This window comes from Bos javanicus, chromosome X, assembly GCF_032452875.1.
Source record: "Bos javanicus breed banteng chromosome X, ARS-OSU_banteng_1.0, whole genome shotgun sequence".
Taxonomy (NCBI): domain Eukaryota; kingdom Metazoa; phylum Chordata; class Mammalia; order Artiodactyla; family Bovidae; genus Bos; species Bos javanicus.
The window spans coordinates 88,362,738-88,378,517 of NC_083897.1; the positions used below are offsets into that span (position 1 = coordinate 88,362,738).

A 15,780-nucleotide genomic window follows, 5' to 3' on the forward strand; every position below is an offset into this window, starting at 1 on the left:
TCAGCAGTCCATAGACTGCTGGTGGCAGTATAAACTGGTACAGTCTCTTTGGAAACATTTTAGCTTTCTTCATCAAAGCATGTGTAGACCATATGAGGAAACTCTTCTAGAAAATACCCAAGAGAAATCCTTGGCTAATGTACCAGGTTGTTGTTGTTCAGTCACCCAGTCGTGTCCAACTCTTTGACCTCAGGCATGAGGAGACTCCTGGACAAAAAGCTGGCAATGATCTGTTTCCAGACCAGAATGGGAATTAGATAAGTATTTGCCTTGAATAATCAGTTAGGCCAACTATTTATGTTGCACAAATTTTTATGTGATTATTGTATTTTGTAAAAATCTTTTGAAAGAGAATACATGCCCTCCAATTTTGACCTTAGTCTCCCATATACCCTTTCCAAGGGCAGTTACAAGGACACACACACACACACACACACTGCTGTATCCATTTTTAAACTTCTAACACTTTTCTCATTTCTTAATAAATTTTAGTGATAATTAAATGTCAATAGATGTAAAAAGTTGCCTCATTCTTTTCAAGGCTGAATCTTACTCAATTATATGGATATATCACAATGTATCCAGCCCCCTGTTAATAGACATTTAAGACATTTCCAGGCTTCCCTGGTGGCTCAGATGGTAGTGAATCCACCTGCAATGCAGGAGACCTGAATTCCATCCCTGGGTTGGGAAGATCCCCTGGAAGAGGGCATGGCAACCTACTCCAGTATTCTTGCCTGGAGAATCCCCATGGATAGAGGAGCCTGGCGGGCTACATTCCTTGGGGTCACAAAGGGTCAGACATGACTGAGCAAGTAAGCACAGCAAGATATTTCCAGCTTTTGCTATTACAAACAATACTGCAATGAAAATCCTTATTTCATCCATGTATGTATGTGTGTGTATATATACACACACACACACACACACACACACACACACACACACATATTTCAATTAACACAAAAGGGAATATGTCTAAAGAGAAATTTCTGAAAATGAAATTCTTGGGACAAATGATATATATATATATATATATATATGAATTTTTATTTTTGATTGATATAGCAAAATGACCTTCTTTGTGGGTTTTTTCAATTGTATAAGAATGCCTGTTTTCAGCATACTCAAGACAGAACAGCATCTTGTCATATTTTTCTTTTTGGCCCATGTAATAGGTTAAAACATGTATCTTATTACAGATCTAATTTGCATGTCTTGTATCATGACTGATGTTGAATACATGTAATTGTGTTTAATGACCCATTTATAGTATTTTTTAAGCTGATTTTAAATTTTCTTTGCCCATTTTTCTATTAGATTGTTGCTATTTATATATTAAAGACAGTGGCTCTTTGTCTTTTATGTGCATCCCGAATATTTTCCCTCAATTTCTCAACTGTCTTTTAAAAGAAAAATTCTGGCATTTTCTCCATGCATTTCACAAAATTGTGCTTATCAATCTTTTGTGTCCTCCAAGTTTTGTGCCATAAGTAGATGGCCTTCCCTATTGCTCATATCTGTATTTTTTTTAATTCCTCCATTTTCTTTTTTTTCCTTTTGTCTTTTTTTTTGGTCATGCCATGTGGCATCCAGGATCTTAGCTCCCTGACCAGGGATCAAACCTGTGCCCCTTGAATCGAGAGCAGGGCATCTTAACCACCAGACTACCAGGAAAGTCCTGTGCATTTTCTTTTTAGTGCTTTCATGTCTTTGGTTTTGCTTTTACTTCTGTGACTATCTGGATTTTTGATGGTTGTTTTAAAGTCTTAGCTGGGGATCAGTCTTCATTTTCTTCAAGATGCTTACACATTTGTCCCATCACTGTTTGTTGAATAACCTATAGTTTCCCCACTAACATGCAGCACTTCATCATATATACACACATTATAATATATAATTGTGTGTGTATTTATGAACCTTATTCTCTTCTATTGATCTAATGGTCATAGTCTATATGATTCTAATTCCTCTAATTCCTCTAATAAATAGGAGGGCTAAATCTCTGATTACTCTTCTTTTTCAGAAATTTACTGTTTCCTTTACTGTTTTGTTTTCCATACACAATTTATAGTCTGCTTACTAAATTTAAAAATAATCCTCTTGTTGTCAGTGAATTTGTATTAAACTTGTATTTTAAGAGGGCCATTTGTCTCTATAATAATTCAGATTTATTACTAAAGTACAGTGTATGTCTGTATTTTCTTCAAGTAATCTTTGCATTTTTGATTAGCGTGATAAAGTTTTCTTCAAGTGTATTTTTGACATCAGTGCTTGTTTCTGTTATCTAAATGAAAAATTACAATGCAAATGTATATGAATGTATATCATTACAAATTGGAACTAAAATGAAGAGGTACACATAAAAGGTAGTTGAAGAGTGAGTAAAAGGAAAAATGAAGAATCCTATGGTTCTCTTATTCTTGTTCAGGAGAACAATATAGATAGACCTTATTAGAGGAACATGCGTACAGTTACGGTTCCCTTTCCTCCACATCCTCTCCAGCATTTATTACTTGTAGATTTTTTGATGATGGCTGTTCTGACTGGTGTGAGGTGATGATACCTCATTATAGTTTTGATTTGCATTTCTCTAATAATTAGTGATGTTGAGCATCTTTTCATGTGCCTGTTGGCCATCTGTATGTCTTCTTTGGTGAAATCTCCATTTAGGTCTTCTGCCTATTTTTGTTTGGGCTGTTTGCTTTTTGGTTACTGAATTGTGTGAGCTGTCCGGATATTTTGGAAATAAAGCCCTTGTTGGTCGCATCATTTGTAAATATGTAAGGGAGACAAATGCCTAATCTCAGTTAATCATTCATGAGACAGATAATGGGGAGTTAAAGGGTCTGTGTCTGGCCTTGTCCACAGATTCAGGCACAAGGAGAAAGCTCTGCATTTGGCCTTGTCACAGGTAAACAAGGGAGTCATTTCCAAGTTGTATGGGGGTCATGGGAAAGAGTGGACAGCCAGACTTACCTAAGTCATGTGGGAAGAATGGTTCTTTGTGGTAAGTCATTTCTCAAAAAGGAATACAGATGAGGGGTGAGGATTTCTTGACTTTCACTGTTTTGGGGGCTTAGGTGAAGTTCAGCATTGTCACAGGTTGTCAGTTCTGTTTGAAAACTGGAGTCTAATCCTAAATGTCCACGCCACCAGACATGCATTCTTCTGCCCCATAGAATTGCTGAGCGATGGCCAATGGAAATGGTTCAGGAAGACATTTGGAGGTGTTCACAGGTGTTCTGAGTGTTTGATGCAGGAGCTGCGGCCCTCCCTGCTGTTTGTGACAGACTTCTTAGCAAGATAAAGGGGAATGGTGATAATATCCTAGTCGTAGGTATTGGAAGACCTGACAGTCAGTTAAATTTAAGGCTCTTGCAATTTGGGGGAAATGTGCCAGGGCATTCTTCTTTGTGAGGAAGGCTTCAGGGGGTGGTTCTGAAAGACAAAGATCATTAATGTCTTTTGCTTTCCTGTACTTCTGAGGTCTAAGGTGTTTCCTCTTCAGGTTCTGTGTTGTTGCTAGTCTTCTACTGACAGAAAATCATTAAGGCCCATTCTAGTAGCTATAAATTCACCTTACCCCCCAATTATCTCCTGCTACTTACCAGACCTTTTATCTAAATGGATCATGTACAAGAGAGACAGGGACATTTTTCATGAATTCACAGAGATCCATTAGGTTGTGTACTTTGGCCTATGTGGGTCACTGTAGGGGGACATAGTAAGCAGTGTACTGAACCAAGTAGTAATTAGCCTTTTGATCTAGGACAGTGTTCATCCAACGAGAGAATCCAGGTAACTGAACAAGAATTAAGTTTCAATATGTGGGCTCCCCCACTGCTGGCTGGGCTGCCATCCAGAGGGTTAGCAGCCAGGCTGGTCTAGGTCACTTGGTGAAAGAAATATTATACCTAGGATGTTCAACAGAGGATCCCACATTGTCAAAATATGTCCCTATAACCCCTGATCTTAATTAATTACCCAGGGATTAGCTGAAAAGAGCTGATTCCTTTCCAGCCATATTCATTGACCCAGCTGCCATAATAGGGTGTATGAACCAGAAGCAGGTAAGGGTGGTAGACTCTGAAATCCTTTGGAGTCCATTTAAAAATTTTTTTAAACATATAAATTTTATTTTTCCAATGATCATTATTATTGCAAAAAGTGCTTAATAATACATAGAAAGTAAAAGCCTCTTTGTAATCTCATCCTGGAGAGTCTGCCAGAGAATTATCTGAAAATTTCCAGGAAATGTTTGGTTGATTCTTTTTGTGATATTAGAGGTTGTTAGCCTGATCCATTCTTTATTAGGTTCCTCATTAGTTTTTTATCTGATGATTGATTTTTATCATTACCTAGATCATTAATTCGCTCAGTCGTGTCCGACTCTTTGTGACCCCAATGGACTGTACAGTCCATGGAATTCTCCAGGCCAGAATACTGGAGTGGGTAGCCTTTCCCTTCTCCAGGGGATCTTCCCAACCCAGGGATCAAACCCAGGTCTCCTGCACTTCAGGCAGATTGTTTACCATCTGAGCCACCAGGGAAGCCCCATTAATTCGCGAGGAGTTACAAAATGGTGATGTTCTAATTCTGTCGTTCCTTCTGGATTTATTGGCTGGAATGTTTCTGTAAAGAAGAACTTTCTCTCATCAAAGCTGTATTTTCCCTTTTTCTTTGACTGATAAAAAGCTCAAGGGGCTTGCCCCCAGCCAGGCTCTGGGTTTATGGATGCTGGACTTCCTCCTGTGTTCCCCTTAACAGGAACCCACTGAATCAGAGCTCTATTCTGGCCTACGTTGTTTTAGCACTGGCATTTGCACTGTATTGTTTTTATGCATTTCTAGTATCCCCTATGGAGAAGGCAATGGCACCCCACTCCAGTACTCTTGCCTGGAGAATCCCAGGGACGGGGGAGGCTGGTGCGCTGCCATTTATGGGGTCACAGAGTCGGACACGACTGAAGCGACTTAGCAGCAGCAGCAGCAGTATCCCCTAAGGCAGCATTTAGTCACATTGAACTGTCTGGGCTGCCATATTTTCTCCTGAGGGTACCAATTATTGTTCTTAGGGCTCCTACTACATAGGTTTGATTGATCAGTTCCTAATCTGAGTCCGTTTTTGAGGAGGCTGTTCTAGTGCTTGACCATACCAGATGCAGTGGATGGTAGTGAATGTTGAAGTCCATCAGATACCTTGACTATCAGCCTATCATTACATGACTTTTGCAGTAAAAGGCGTACCGCTCTCAGGCTGCAAATAAATAGTCCAGGATGCTGAATACCTGACACTGATTAATTCTAAGGGCCACAGTGGAGTGGCTGGAGTCAGCTGAGCAGACTGAAATAGCAACACTTCAACCTGAAAAAATATCAACAGTTGTATGCAACAGCATACAGTGAAATCCCTGAGAATGGGTTCTTGAGATGCGATGCTGTGTGCCAGGAGCAGGCAGGCCCACAATCCATGCAGTGTGCTATTCCTCATCCCAACAGACCATTTTTTAGAAGGAGTCACATTTTGGCCAGCCATGGTAACTTCTGCATCAGAAAGATATAGTCTTGTAATTTGTGCCCAGTCTGTGATGATAGATGTGTTTGTTGCCATGTCCATGTGATGACGAATGCAGAAAAGTAATAGCAGTGATCTGGGTCCTGAAAGCTCCATCAGCAGTATGATTCTAGTCAGTGGCATCAGAGAATGGACCCTTACCATGAGACCTACATAGGTGACCCTGACCATTCAGTTAGCAGCCTTGATTTATTTCCATTACTCACCATACTAAAGAGGGCCGTCCAGCCTCCCAGCCGGTGGTCTTCCATGTGGGAGACTGAACAACTGGACGTTGGCTGTAGCTCCAGAGTCAATAGATATCAAAGGGAGTACTGGTCAGAGTTATAAGAATAGCCTTGAGTTCTGCCTGCTGAAGGGTGTGCCCACATCCATTCTCAGTTCTGCTAAGGTTGAAGAGCCCAGAGTAGAATGTTAGGTTCCAGCTAAGCCCAGTCGTTAGTGGATCAGGTTCAGGCATTTGAGGAATCGTCTATGAATCAAGTGCCCCACAAAGCCCAGCAGCCTTGTTCTATGGTTGGCAGAGTGGGAAATAAATTTTCCCCCAAAGGGATAGCTGTCCCATTTTCCTCTGAAGCCAAGATGCTGCTGGAGCCAGGCCAGCTGTGCTCTTGAATATACTCTTTCCTTTTGACAAATGGAGGCTTGTTGGATACTTCCCACCTTGTCAGTCATCGAGTCTGAATTGACCTACACCCAGATGGGACTATCAGGCTAGATGGCCTCCATGGGTCAGGTGTTCAGTTTGGACAAAGGCCAAGTAGAAAACTAATTGCTGCTTTTCATAAGGGGTATAGGTAGTAGCTGTATAAGAAGAAGAAAAGCTGGTACCCTAAGGAGCTTTTCCAAATGGGCTTCCCTTTGCTACTGGCCCCAGCAGGCAATACTATCAGTTATACAGACTGGTAACTCAGCAGGGTCATTGAGGCTTTGAGGGCCCTGAAAGTAGAGAGCAGAGAATGTGCCACAGCATGCCGGATAGCATCCTCTACTGGCCCATTGGTTTGGGCCCCACTCAAAGGACACTGCGGTTTAGCAAATATGAAGGATCTAGTAGAATGTCCAGGCAAGGCACATACTGTCTCCTTTTCCCAAAGAGCCCAGGATGGTGCTGAACTTCCTTTTTTGGCATAGGATTCAAAGAGGTAGAAGGTTTTCTTTGACTGCAAGAGGAATAGAGCGTCATGAATCCATCCAGAGGTCCCAGACACTTTATTTGCATTTTGTCAGGGTTTACCAGCCACCTCTGATGTGGCAAAGGCATGATAATACTGTGGGTGGAGCCATTGAGACTAAGGTTTCTGACTGGCTAACCAAGACTTCATCTATACAGTGAAAAGTTTGGACAGTGGAGGGTAGAGGCAGTCTTGTTACTAAAGTCTGACCCACTCACTGGTGGTGCTCTCATTACCCCTGGGAGAGTACTGCCAATGTATATGGAAGGTCTTGCCATATGAATGCTGATTGGTCTTGGTGCTTGGTGTGAAGAACTGGGAAGGGGTGAAGATTTTAAGCTAACAAGCTGGTGTGCCACAGTTTCAAGTATGTTGACAGAGGCCATGAGACTCCTGAGTCAGTGATGGGATACTTTATAGTCACAGAAAAATCAGTAGCCATAGTCAGCATGTTTGCATTTTAGGGGAAAAAAAAGTTAAAGCTCTTGGCAACCCATGAAGTCTCTGCAAATATAAAATAGAAAATGGTTTTGTTATGGAATAAGCATCAAAGCTGGGTTTCCTGGGTAGCTCAACTGGTAAAGAATCCACCTGCAATATGGGAGACCTGGGTTCGATCCCTAGGTTGGGAAGATCCCCTGGAGGAGGGAATGGCATCTCACTCTAGTATTCTTGCCTGGAGATTCCCCATGGACAGAGGGGCCTAGTGGGCTGCAGTCCATGGGGTCACAAAGAGTCGGACATAACTGAGAGACTAAACACAGCACAGCACACAAGCATCAAAGCAGACCACAGTGTGCATCACAAGCAGTTAGCTAAAGAGATTGCAAAGACAGAAGGAAATCTCATTCATCCTTTTCTGTGACAGAGCATATAGAGTCCATTACATGCTGGTTTTCAAGACACATGATAATTTATCAAGTCCTCATGCAAGAGGACCTCACAGGACAATTTGTCATACATTCTTTTGTAGTTCATCCTAAGTTCAGCTGATAATGGGAGTGGCTATCTGTGCTAGTTAATTGCCTTTATCCAAAGGCAAAATTGAACTTCTCTTTTCTCTATGACAATCAGATAGTTACAGCTTAGAGCCAGGCACCTAGGATAAGGTGACAGAGAGATAGAGTACCATCTTCCTTAATGTTTACATGTCAGTGAGGTGGCCCTTAAGAAAACCCTTAAGAAAATCCCAGGTCCTTAAGAAAAACATTCCTGGGTTATAATGCTGACAAAAGGCTTATTTAACCGTTTAAAAGATTTACATATATTTTGATATATATGTAAGTGGCAGAGGAAGCATTTACAAATACCAGTTTTCTCAAGGAAATACTCTAAGGAAAGGGAGAAGATCTCTTTCAGTAACAGGGAAAATTCCATTTTTAAAAATCCTTGCACTTTCAATTTATAATAACAGCACACTTTTCTAATTATCTCCATTGTAATTTCTACCTTTGTCTAGGCAGTGTGCGGCCACCTAAATATCTAGCAAGTCCATATAACAGCAAAATAAAGCAGTTAGGAAAATCACCATAGGATGAATTTTAAAAGTCAGTGCAGTCTTCAGAATGGGAGAAAATAATAGCAAATGAAGCAACTGACAAAGAATTAATCTCAAAAATATACAAGCAGCTCCTATAGCTCAATTCCAGAAAAATAAACGACCCAATCAGAAAATGGGCCAAAGAACTAAACAGACATTTCTCCAAAGAAGACATACAGATGGCTAACAGACACATGGAAAGATGCTCAACATCATTCATTATCAGATAAATGCAAATCAAAACCACAATGAGGTACCATCTCATGCCAGTCAGAATGGCTGCTATCCAAAAGTCTACAAACAATAAATGCTGGAGAGGGTGCCGAGAAAAAGGAACCCTCTTATACTGTTGGTGGGAATGCAAACTAGGACAGCCACTATGGAGAACAGTGTGGAGATTCCTTAAAAAACTGGAAATAGAACTGCCATATGACCCAGCAGTCCCACTGCTGAGCATACACACCGAGGAAACCAGAATTGAAAGAGACACGTGTACCCCAGTGTTCATTGCAACACTGTTTATAATAGCCAGGACATGGAAGCAACCTAGATGTCCATCAGCAGATGAATGGATAAGAAAGCTGTGGTATGTATACACAGTGGAACATTACTCAGCCATTAAAAAGGATACGTTTGAATCAGTTCTAATGAGGTGGATGAAACTGGAACCTATTATACAGAGTGAAGTAAGTCAAAAAGAAAAACATCAATACAGTATGCTGCTGCTGCTGCTGCTAAGTCACTTCAGTCGTGTCCGACTCTGTGTGACCCCATAGACGGCAGCCCACCAGGCTCCACCATCCCTGGGATTCTCCAGGCAAGAACACTGGAGTGGGTTGCCATTTCCTTCTCCAATGCATGAAAGTGAAAAGTGAAAGGGAAGTCGCTCAGTCGTGTCCGACTCTTAGCGACCCCATGGACTGCAGCCCACCAGGCTCCTCCGTCCATGGGATTTTCCAGGCAAGAGTACTGGAGTGGGGTGCCATTGCCTTCTCCGTCAATACAGTACTAATGCATATATATGGAATTTATAAAGATGGTAACGATGACCCTATATGCGAGACAGCAAAAGAGACACAGATGTAAAGAACAGTCTTTTGGACTCTGTGGGAGAAAGTGAGGGTGGGATGATTTGAGAGGGTAGCGTTGAAACGTGTATATTATCATATATGAAGTGGATCACCAGTCCAGGTTCGATGCATGAGACAGGGTGCTCATGGCTAGTACACTGGAATGACCCTGGGGGATGGGATGGGGAGGGAGGTAGGAGGGGATTCTGGATGGGGAACACATGTGTGCCCGTGGGTGATTCATGTCGATGTTTGGCAAAAACCACTACAATATTTTAAAGTAATTAGTCTCCAATTAAAATAAATAAATTTAAAAAAGAAAAAGAAAAACAAGAGAGACCGTTAACCTTTCTCAGATTGAAAATAGTACTACTTTGTAGTTCCTAAGGAAATGGCAACCCACTCCAGTATTCTTGCCTGGAAAATTCCATGGAGAGAGGAGCATGGCAGGCTACAGTCCTTAGGGTCACAAAGAGTGGGACATGACTGAAAACTAAAAAAACAAAACAAAACTTATGAAGTCTTACCCAATCCAAGCCCAAGGAGTAGCTCTCTGGAGGCCTGATTTAATTTTTAATTGAGTTTTTTCTTATAAAGTCCAGTGAATTTCTCCTGAGTTCTTGTCTTTGAATAATTAGCATCACACACACATAATTTATCGATGCAGTAATGGTTCCATCTCCCCAGATAATATTTCCCAGATGCAAAACACAAAGACACCCATAGTCATTTCTAGTATATTATTATGAAACACTCTTTGAAGGGTACAGATTGAACTTCCAGTGCTTAATGTATTTGGCTTTAATTATTTTGGGACTTCCCTTGTGGCTCAGCTGGTAAAGAATCCACCTGCAATGCAGGAGACCTGGGTTCGATTCCTGGGTTGGGAAGATCCCTTGGAGAAGGGAAAGGCTACCCACTCCAGTATTCCGGCCTAGAGAACTCCATGGAGTGCATAGTCCATGGGATTGCAAAGAGTTGGACATGACTGAGTGGCTTTCACTTAATTATTTAAGTCTTGAGGAACAACCCAGCCTCTGAGCCATTGCTTGCATTAGTCCAAATCAGTGACAGGCATGCAAATCTCCATGAATAATAGGCATCTTCTTTTGTTTATCCGTACCAGGACTGGAGAGAGTGTGCATCCTAAAATTAATCCAGTGTCATAAGACCTATCCTTTGCAGTTGCTAGCTATAAATGCTAGATTTCTGTTTGTCTATTAATTAGATGATTTCATACTATTCTTCTATCCCTACAGGTAAAGCCGTAGTCTAACACTAATTCACTGAGTGTTTGTTCCTTTGAATATGAACAGTGCTGTAATTCTGAACTAGTGATGCTATTCTGGAGTTATTTGATAACTAACTGCTTCTAGACTGTCCAGTTGAGTGGTTCTGAGACCTATATGGTGATTTTTGCTCTATTATTACATCATTCCAAACAGTCCAATTCCCATATGTTTTCAATTTTTATTTGATTTGAATTTCCACGGCTTTTAAACATTTTGTATGACATGATTCCATCCAGTTGTATTCCATGCAGTTGTATTATGTACTTTTTTAATTATTCCAAAACACTAAGTTTATTATTCAAAGTCTCACTATCAAAAGAGTTAGCTATACCTGTGCCTGCTCCTGTTTCTTACAGGATTGTATTCTAATAAGCCTCCTTTTGCTCTTGTACAGCCCCAAACAGGTCCCTTACACAGACTTCATACTGAGAGAGCTCAAGAGATACATGTCTGGTTTTGAAGACTGGTATTAGCCTCAGATACATTAAGAGAAACTATCCACCAATAATCCTAGGGGGCTATTAAAATAGACTCAGGGCATTGAAATATTCCATATGTAGTAGAAAGATCTCTTTTATATATATATATGGGTCTGTTGATAGGTTTCTCACCAGTTTGGATGAGGTAAGTGGCCCTAGGAGTAAAGAATCTGCCTGCCAAGGCAGCAGCACAAGAGACGTGGGTTCCATCCCTGAGTCAGGAAGATCCCCTGGAGGAGGGCATGGCAACCCACTCCAGTATTCTTGCCTGGAGAATCCCATGGACAGAGGAACCTGATGGGCTACAGTCCATAGCGTAGCATAGAGTCAGACACGACGAAGACACTTAGCACACACAAGCAATTTACTGTGACTGTCTTTACAGCTATCAGTAGTTTTATTGAACGAAACTCCTACAGTAGTAAAAGTGAGAGAGCAACAGTTCTCTTGATTGTAGTATAGTTAAGAGAATTCTTCTATAAAGATCCTTCCAGTCAAAGTAGTTAGCAAAACATTTTTTGTGTCAAATTTAGGGCTGGAGTATCTTGATTCATATTAGTTACTTTGCTTTGGTATTATCAAAAATTACTCATGAAGATGGTTCCACCTTTACTCTGCCAATAATTGGGTTGTTTCAGATTTTAAGTCCAGATCATGTCTGTTCTAGGAATACAGTATGGAATTGATCAGAAATACGTAATTGTGGAGACCATTATTTGGAGCATAGGAAAAAGAACAGTGTAATATATGTTTTCTAGTAAAATCTGATTCTTAGGTAATTGAAATAACCCTCCTATGACAACGCCAGCAAGGCAGTCTATGAGAATGGTAATGTTTGCTTGTAGGGGATGAAAAAAAATAATTTTCTTTCCACTCCTCTAAGTTCTTGGCTGAGAGCCCTTTAACAAAAGACAAATTAATATGAGAAAACAAGTTTATTAACTTATATACCTCAAGTATATATGGGTGATACCCAGGGAACAATGAGTAGTAACTCAAAGCTGCAGCTTAGAACGCTTGCTCATATAGCATCTTTAACAAAGAACAGTAAATTTATGGGGAAATGACAGGACAAAAGAAAGCAGTTTTAATCTTCCAAGGGCAGCATACTGTGGGAAGGTAAATATATGGGAGGAGACTAATGGTAGATAAAGGCTAGTTAATAAAGTTTGTGCCATCTCCAGGCTGAAAGGATCTAAAGTTGCCTCCCGTGATTAACTTTTGTCCTCCTGGTAGAGAAGAGAAGAGAGACGTTGTTGAAAATTTATATCTTTAAAAAATGTTTATTGTAGTATAGTTGATTTACAATGTTGTGTTAGTTTCTACTGTACAGCAAAGTGAATCTGTTATACATATACATATACCCATTCTTTTAAAAATTCTTTTTCCGTATACGTCATTACAGAATGTTGAGTAGAGTTCCCTGTGCTATTCAGTAGACTCTTATTAGTTATCTATTTTCTAAATAAATAGTAGTGTATATATGTGAGTCCTAGTCTCCCATGAAAATTTTTATCTTGCTTTTAGGCAAATGGGAGGGCAGGGAGCTTTTCTTGTACCTGCTTCTTCTCAACTCCATTCAGCTCAAAATAATCCTTATGCCAAAGTGGCGTATTCTGCTACCCTTCAACCTCTTTTCAGTTGAGCTCAACACCAGTATCAGTCACTCTAGAAAACTTAAATTTCAAGTCCTTTGTGGGAGCAACAGTCCAGTCCTCCTGAGGTGCTAGCTTCACAGGAAAAGCATGGATCCAATTTTTTTTAACTTGGATAGCCTTCATGGGGAATGAGCACTTGAAAAGGTTTCTCCCAGTGTGGGGACAGCCTGTCTTTTCCTGGGACACTTTTATATAGATGAGATCTCCTTTTTGATAGATGTGGCAGACTTTTTCCAGGGGGTCCTTCCAGGTTCTTATGACTTTATGTCTCAGAGTTTCTGAGGAAGATAGAAACCCTGTTAAGACCTGAGTGTGATTTTGGGAAGATTCAGTTAAATTAGGCACAGGACATGGTCTCAGACCAAAATTCATAGGCCTGCTATTTATAAGTTCAAAGAGAGTGATTTCATGCTTGCTGGCAAGGGTGCTCTAATTTCTAACAAGCTAGTGGTAAAGCTGTAGGCCTTTTTACCCTAATTGGTTGCTGAATCTTGGCAAGTAAGTTTCTTCAGAGCTTGATTCATTTGTTGTATTAATACATGTCCACAGGATTAAAAATGATAGGGTGTATGATAGCTTATAGAATTCTGCAAACATTTTATAATTCCTGAACACCCAGTGGAAATAAAGTGACTTTCTGTCTGATTCAATATGCCTGGTATCCCCAAGGTGTAAATTATATTTATTAAGAGAACTTTTACCATTGCCTGAGCATTGTCTTTTTGAAGAAAGGAAAACTTCAGGCCATTCTGACATCATACACACCATAAGTAGACAAAACCTCTTACCTTCTGCCAGCATCACTTCTGTGAAATCCAACTACTAGCAGTTCCTGTTGGCTAAGTTGCTTGGGGAAAATTTCTGGTGCTTACCATGGGAGTAGCCTGTACAGAATTCTGCTGACAGATAGCACATCTCTTTAATATGTTTTGAGTGAGCTCATCTTTTTGATAGTTGTAGTGAGAGTCTCATGCCTTTAAAATTGCTCTTAACTGAGTTTGTTGATGACACAATGATACCAGCCAAGTATACAGACCATGGAATAGGAATTATATTGTTAGGTACTTTCCATAGTATAGTCAAACTTCTTTTTAGCCTTTTTCTTAACCCATTTGTTCATTTCCTTTTAGAAGGCATATTATTATTATTATTATTTTGGTTTTGAACCTTTAATGAGAAAAATGTATAATATCGAGCTCAAAAACACTGTGTGTGGTGTGTCACTGGGTCCAGGGTTAGGGATACACAGAATAGGACTAGCAAACAAGATATGTGTAAACAAAGATACACACAATCATAGAGTGAGAAACTGGTGCCTGGCACAGTTTAAGTCTCAGTTTCCTCATCGCTCAGCAGCATGTGGGGATCCCACGGCTGATGGGGAATAGACGTCCTGACTTTGGGCATTGCAGGGTGCCCAACACCTCCACCTCCAGCAGCACGTGGTGCATCTTTCTCAGAAATTCCTCGTTATGCTCATATCCCTGAATCGGCTCTTTAGGCACCTCGGTCAGATGCAGGGTGTCCACAACCTCCAGAAGCGCCGCCCACTCCACTTTGGGTATCATACGCACTATGAAGTCAGGGTTGAATTCCACAGGATTGATAGAGACCTCGGTGGCCTGGAGACGCAGGGGGAAGCCACGGGGCCCCACCCCCTGCACGTACAAGCTCAGCAGGTTCAGAAGACATATTATTTAAAACAAAATGAAAGTTTCTTGTTGTATTAGAAGTGTGGCTTCTAAGTTGAATTGGCTTTGTTTTAACAGTGACTTTTGCACCTCTGTCAGCAAAATCATTGCCTTTAGAAATTTGCTCATTCTGCCCTATGTGGGCTCTACAATGGATTACTAATGTCTGAACAGGTAGCTGCAAAGGTGCTAATTACTTGGATATTGATTCTCCATGAGATATTTTAGTTCCCACTGAAGTCGAGAATCCTCCCCCCCTTTTTTTCCCCAAATTTGTCTCATTACACAACAGACACCAAACACATATTTACTATCAGTATGTAGGCTCTCTTTGGGTCTTGAACCAAGATTTGCAGCCCTAGAGCTGTTATTAACCTGGCTGTTCAATTCAGTCGCTCAGTCATGTCCGACTCTTTGCAACCCCATGAAACGCAGCACACCAGGCCTCCCTGTCCATCACCAACTCCCTGAGTCCACCCAAACCCATTTCCATTGTGTCGGTGATGCCATCCAGCCATCTCATCCTCTGTTGTCCCCTTCTCCTGCCCTCAATCTTTCCCAGCATCAGGGTCTTTTCAAATGAGTCAGCTCTCCGTATCAGGTGGCCAAAGTATTGGAGTTTCAGCTTCAGCATCAGTCCCTCCAATGAACATCCAGGACTGATTTCCTTTAAGATGGACTGGTTAGATCTCCTTGCAGTCCAAGGGACTCTCAAGTCTTCTCCAACACCACAGTTCAAAAGCATCAATTCTTCTGCGCTCAGCTTTCTTCATAGTCCAACTCTCACATCCGTACATGACTACTGGAAAAACCATAGCCTTGACTAGACCGACCTTTGTTGGCAAAGTAATGTCTCTGCTTTTTAATATGCTGTCTAGGTTGGTCATAACTTTGCTTCCAAGGTGTAAGCGTCTTTTAATTTCATGGCTGCAATCACCATCCACATTGATTTTGGAGCCCAGAAAAATAAAGTCAGTCACTGTTTCCCCATCTATTTGCCATGAAGTGATGGGACTGGATGCCATGATCTTAGTATTCTGAATGTTGAGCTTTAAGCCAACTTCTTCACTCTCCTCTTTGACTTTCATCAAGAGGCTCTTCTTCACTTTCTGCCATAAGGGTGGTATCATCTGCATATCTGAGGTTATTGATGTTTCTCCTGGCAATCTTGATTCCAGTTTCTGCTTACTCCAGCCCAGCGTTTCTCATGATGTACTCTGCATATAAGTTAAATAAGCAGGGTAAACCTGGCTGTTGCTACTGCTGCTGCTAAGTCACTTCAGTCATGTCCGACTCTG

The 15,780-nt window shown here is 40.9% G+C and overlaps 1 protein-coding gene and 1 pseudogene across 4 annotated transcripts in view; one reads left to right on the plus strand and one right to left on the minus strand.

Annotated features, from left to right (window-relative positions):
* The window catches only part of ZNF81 (zinc finger protein 81), a 124,123-nt gene that overhangs the window by 16,979 nt on the left and 91,364 nt on the right, over positions 1-15,780 (plus strand). The window lies entirely within an intron of this gene.
* LOC133242221 (multifunctional methyltransferase subunit TRM112-like protein) lies at positions 14,118-14,482 on the minus strand (annotated as a pseudogene).